This window comes from Phocoena sinus, chromosome 9 (assembly GCF_008692025.1).
Source record: "Phocoena sinus isolate mPhoSin1 chromosome 9, mPhoSin1.pri, whole genome shotgun sequence".
Lineage (NCBI taxonomy): Eukaryota > Metazoa > Chordata > Mammalia > Artiodactyla > Phocoenidae > Phocoena > Phocoena sinus.
In genome coordinates this window covers 67,329,525-67,335,524 of record NC_045771.1, presented here as the reverse complement: position 1 = coordinate 67,335,524, position 6,000 = coordinate 67,329,525, and positions in this window count along the sequence as shown.

The following is a 6,000-nucleotide window of genomic DNA, read 5'->3' as shown; positions in this document are numbered from 1 at the left end:
ATACATATGGACTCACACATATGCATATACATATTATACTCATCTACATATATCATCTCATATATATGAGTACAAGTGTATGTGTGTGTGAGTACATATATATGTATATATACACATGTACGTATATACATACATGTGCATATATGTATATATATATTTCTTGGGTAACAACTTTTTTTTAAAAAAAGAGGATCATAGTTTACTCTTTTAGTATCTTTTATTTTCTGTCTGAATTTTCATCAAATCAGTTGCTCAAGGTAGTTCCTCAAGCAGGGAATTTTGTGCTTGTCAACTTGTTCAGGAGATCTTGTACTTTAGAGGCTGTAAAATATTTTAGGGCAATTTGTGATTTCATTTCAAAAAGTACCCTGAATGTGGAACAGAAGCTTAGCTTCCTCAGCTCTGAGAGAGCTCACTGATAATGGTCGGGGTGTATGCATACTGTTTAGGTCAAGCAAATTCTCCTAAAGAAGCCTTGGGCAAAGCTTTTTGGGAGTAAGATAAAGCCTTTAGTAACTGCTAGGAATATGCATCTTGTGATTGTCTCATATTCCCTTCTCATCATCCCCCTGTGTAGGAGCAAAGAGTGGGGGGTGGGTGGAAGGCACCCTGACCCCATCCCACCTACAGGTGTGCTCTGATTGACCCAATCATGAAAATCTCCCTCATGCTACGCTGATTGTTTCGGAGAGCTCCGCCTTAAGCCTAGCTTTCCATGCTCTTCCTGTGTCAATTAAGTTGGTTTAGGAATGGGTGAGCCTGGCCCAGGAAACATGGGTGGGCGTTAAGCCACTGGGCAGAGAGCTCCTCACCTTTCTAGGTGAGCTGGCTGCAGCCTGCAGCATCTGTCTTTCTGGATGGTGTGGTTTGTGGATATGGATCTTAGAACCGTGGCAGCATTTGAGACCGGCTCAGAACGAACCTGATGCTAGGAAGTTGCTGCAGAAATGGGGAAGAGGAAGTGTCTTAATGATATCCTTGAGCTACTGAGTCAACCCCAAATCTGAAGCCCTATCTACCTCTGCATCATCCATATATATACACTAATAGATTCTCTTTTTTGCTTAAGTCAGTTTGATTTTTATTTTCTGTTTCTTATTGTATAGAGTTCTTTGTGAGGTGAGGACAGGTTTCCAAACACAGTATGGTCCTTTCCCCCCTTTTTTAGACTCAGATGAGCACAGATTGCTTTGCAGTCATTGAACCTGTGCCCAAATACCCTTTCCTGTGGCTCAGCTTTGGTGAAGGAAGGTGATCCTTGCTCTCTGCCATTAGCTTAACATTGTAGAACAGTGAAGGGGATTACATTTTTAAGCTGGAAAAAGAAGTGAACATTATTATTATTTGTCAATTATATGTCAGTGAAGCTGAAATGTAAAGAAAAGAAGTGGACATTATGAAGTACTTTTACTTCTGGAAAAAACGTTTATAAAATACACAACACAAGTAACGCCTGTACGCCAGTAATTTACACCGAGGGCTGTTTGAAAATTGCTCACAGAGCTACGCTTTGGTAAAGAGGCAGATTCCCTACAACACAGTGACTTTTGTCTCACCTTGAATAGAAACTATTAATTCCTATTTCTTTGTGATTCTTTGAAGTATATCATTCTTATTCCAGGGAATGTCATGAAGAAAAGGCAGCAAGCCTCTGCATGAAGAGCTGTGAAATTCATTCGTGGGCAACAGCAGTCAGCTCGTGTATCTGACACAGTGCCCACAAAAATGGTGCAAGGGTACAAGATCCAGGGAAAACTAGAAAAAAGCTAGAACAGCCCCAGAGGAGATGTGCCTTCCAACACAGTGTGCTGAAAGAGGTCTGAATGTTGCGTCTGGCACAGTGACACCAGCGATGGTTTGAGTGAGGGTAATTCAGCCTGAGTTTTCATGTCTGGTGCCAAAAAAGCAGCTGGCATCATGGAGGGAGTCTTCCCCAATGAAGGAGGAGAGGAGATACGGTGGCATTTAGCACAGAAAGGTCTTGGTTTGCAGTTTCACTATGGAATGAATGCGATGTGGCACCAGCATGCTGTCTGGCACCCAAGTGTTGGCTTCCAGTTTAAAACAGCTCTTTGTGTCCCTGTAAACAGGGAATTTCAGTGAGGAAAGCCAGAGCAACTAGAGCGGAATAGAAGCTTAAAGAGAGGCAATACGATCATACAGCTGATGTTTCACGGCCTGAGATGTGAAAAACCTTACAAGAGATAAACAGATTAACTTGAAAACGTATTACAAGTCACATTCTGCTGTTGGGAAAACCATGGTAGCGTCTCCTGTCTGACTGTACACCGTAGTGGCTCTTTGGGAACCATGGTCTCCGACCAGCTTTCAGGCGATTGCTCTTCTTCTGTGCTGGGCTCTCCCTTGCCACACTCTCTCACAATGGCAACAGTTTCAGGTATAGAAGAGAACTCTCTATTTATAGGCCAGAAATGGAGTTTTAAAAGCTCATTGCAGAATGTTTATAAGTCCAGGATATATACACTGAAACAATGAAGAGAAACAAAGGCCAGGAAAAAAAATAGGGTTTAGAAGTACAAGCTAAACCCTTCATGAATGTAGGCTGCCTTTCAATAGAAAAGTATATTATACTTTTACCTATTTTCATTCTTTTTTTTTTAATATAAATTTATTTATTTTTGACCGAGTTGGGTCTTTGTTGCTGCCCATGGGCTTTCTCTAGTTGCAGTGAGCGGGGGCTACTCTTCGTTGCGGTGCACGGACCTTTCATTGCGGTGGCCTCTCCTGTTGCGGAGCACAGGCTCTAGGCGCACAGGCTTCAGTATTGCAGTATGCGGGCTCAGTAGTTTTGGAGCGTGGGCTCCAGAGCGCAGGCTCAGTAGTTGCGGCACACGGGCCTAGCTGCTCCGCAGGATGTGGGATCCTCTTGGACCAGGGCTTGAACCCGTGTCCCATGCATTGTCAGGCGGACTCCCAACCCCTGAGCCACCGGGGAATCCCCTCATTCTTATTTTTTTAAAAAATCTGTTCTCTGTGGATGATTTCTTGTTCGTAGACATGACATATCCGTTTCCCACTGTTGTCTTCAACAGGCTTATTCTAGAAGTTAATTTTGTTGATGAATATGCCGTCTGTCAGGGACCTCGGAGCCACCTTCTTGTTACTGAGAAGATGCCAATTCAAATTTAGTGATTTAGTTCTTTAAGAATAATCAGTAATTTTTAATAACTCAAAAAGGACACTTTTTCTAAAACCCACAGAAGAGAACGTTTCTTCAGTGACAGTATCTGGCCCGGAAACAGCTAGACCGGAGAAGAATAAATATGAAAATAGTTGAATTGATGGAAATAATCAGCAAATTGAGCTTCATGGTACACATTTGAATTGAATTATTATTGAACTGAAATTATTATTTCAACTTTATACATGGGAAGAACTGAGACAGCATTTGAACAAGATTAAATATTTGTGACCAGAGTAAAGGAGACACATATTTATGTGCTTCTATTATGTGTTATGCACCGTGAAAACTAAACATGTTGTGTTATTTGATCCTTGTAGCAAACAACTTCTGGAGCACAGTGGCTTAACCCAACAGAAGATGTTTCTTGTTTCCACAGCATATTTGACATGGGTCAGTAGGGATGCTTTGCAACAATTCAGGGGCCCATACTGATGGAGGAGCTTTATAAGAGCTTTGACATCACCTAAAGAGGGACAGAGAACACATTTTTTTGTTGTTCTTGTCATGGTGAGAACATTTAAAATGTTCTTTCATAACAACTTTCAAGTGTACAATATGGTATTGTTAACTATAGTCACCATGCTGTGCATTAGATAACTGGGACTTATTCATCTTACTACTGATAGTTTATGCCCTTTGATTAGCCTCTTCCCATTTCCCCAACACTCCAGCTCCTGGTAACCATTAATCCATTTTGTTTCTTTGAGTTCAACTTTGTTAGATTGCACATATAAGTGAAATCATGTTGTATTAGTCTTTGTCTGACTTATTTCACTTAACCTGTTGAAGACTTTTTTATTATAAATGGATGTTGACTTCTGTCCTGCGATTTCTCTGCATCTGTTGAGATGATAGTGTGATTTTTCTCTTCCTTTTATTGTGAAGTATCACATTGACCGATTTGCATTTATTGAACCATCCTTGCATTTCATTGATGTATCCCACTTGACGATGGTGTATAATCCTTTTAATGTGCTGTTGAATTTCATTTTTTAGTATTTTGTTGAGAAATTTTACATATACTTTCATGATGAATATTAGCCTGTAGTTTTCTTTTCTTGTAGTGTTCTTATCTGGCTTTGGTGTCAGGGTAATGCTGGTATTGTAAAATGAGTTTGGGAGTATTTCCTCCTCTTCAAATATTTGGAAAAGTCTGAGAAGAATTGGTGTTAATTCTTTTTAAAATGTTGGTAGAATTCACCTCTGAAGTCATCTGATCCTGGGATTTTCTGTGTTGGGAACTTTTTGATTATGGATTCAGTCTCCTTACTGGTAACTGGTCTGTTCAGATTTTCTATTTCCTCATGATTCAGTGTTGGTAGTTTGTGTATTTTTAAATAACTTATACATTTCTTCTAGGTTATCCAATTTGTTGGCATATAATTATTCACAGAAGTCTCTTATGATTCTTTGCATTTCTGTGGTTTCAGGTGTTTTGTCTCCTCTTTCATTTATAATTTTATTTAAATCTTTTCTCCTTTTTTCTGTAGTAGTCTAGCTAAAGGTTTGTCAATTTTGTTTATCTTTTCAAAAAATCAACTCTTAGTGCTTTGATTTTCTTCTATTATTTTTCATTTATTTCTGGTCAAATCTTTGTTATGTACTCCTTTCTGCTAACTTTGGCCTTTTTGCTGTTGAAGCTCTCTATTGAATTCTTCGGTTCAGTCATATTTTTCAGCTCAGTATTTCCATTTGGTTCTTTTTTACATTTTCTATCTCTTTGAACTTTTGATTTTGTTTTTATATTGTTTTTTCTGATTTCATAGATGTTTGTCTGGGCTTTCTTGTAGCTCTCTGAGCATCTTTAGAACAATTATTTTGAATTCTTTGTCAGGAAATTCATGTATTTCCATTTCTTTAGGGTCAGTGACTGCAAGTTTCTTGTGTTTCTTTGACGGTGTCCTGTTTCTCTGATTCTTCACAATCCCAGTAGCCTTGCATAGGTGTCTGCACATTTGAAGAAGCAGTCATCTCTTCTAGACTTTATGAACTAACTACGTTTATCTGTTGGTGGGGGCATGCTAGAGCGTGCTGTGGCCACGGTGGTGCAGGGTGTCAAGTTCAAGAGTGTGTGGTGTGTCCATAGCTCAGGCCATAGAGGTCAACAACTGTGTGGTTCTTGGTGGGTTCTCTGGGGGTCCACTTGAGTTCCTGCAAGGGCTGTTGGTGTCCTCAGCAGTGCCCCTCAAGTCCAGCAGCTAGGGACCAAGGCAGGTAGCAGGGGTACCTGGCCAGTGGTGTGACATACTTGGACGTGGAGGCCAGCTATAGGTGTCTGTAGTAACAGAGGCCAAATGCAGACACTCGCATGGTGGTGAGGGGCCAGGGTCAGCAGCAAGGGCTGGCCTGGACTGCCTGTGCACCAGCAGCTGTGGGTGCCTTGGCTGTCAGTGCACACTCCTGTTGCTGCAGTCTTGCCACAGGGGCAAGTGTGGCAGTGGAGGCCAGTGTTTCAAGTTAGGCCAGGGTCATGCAGGTGCATAACTGGAGGGGCTGACCTCAAGCTGATATGGTGGTTGACTTCAGCCGTGCAGGTCTAGACTGGTGTCTTACACTGGTGCAGCCAAAGAGCTGCTGGGGGTCCTAGGCCCTGGTAGTGGATGGAGGGGGTGGGGAGGGACTCAGGTGACTGGCATCTGAAAATGCTAACCTGTAGGGTGAAATCTGCAGTGAGTCCATGGCATCCATTCTGGCCATTGGTTTCTTCAATGGCAATAGTGGCTGAGGTCTTCTGCAGAGCAGATCATTGGGAACTGTGGTCACTCCTGTAGTCGATATGGTAGTTCCTGCCATTC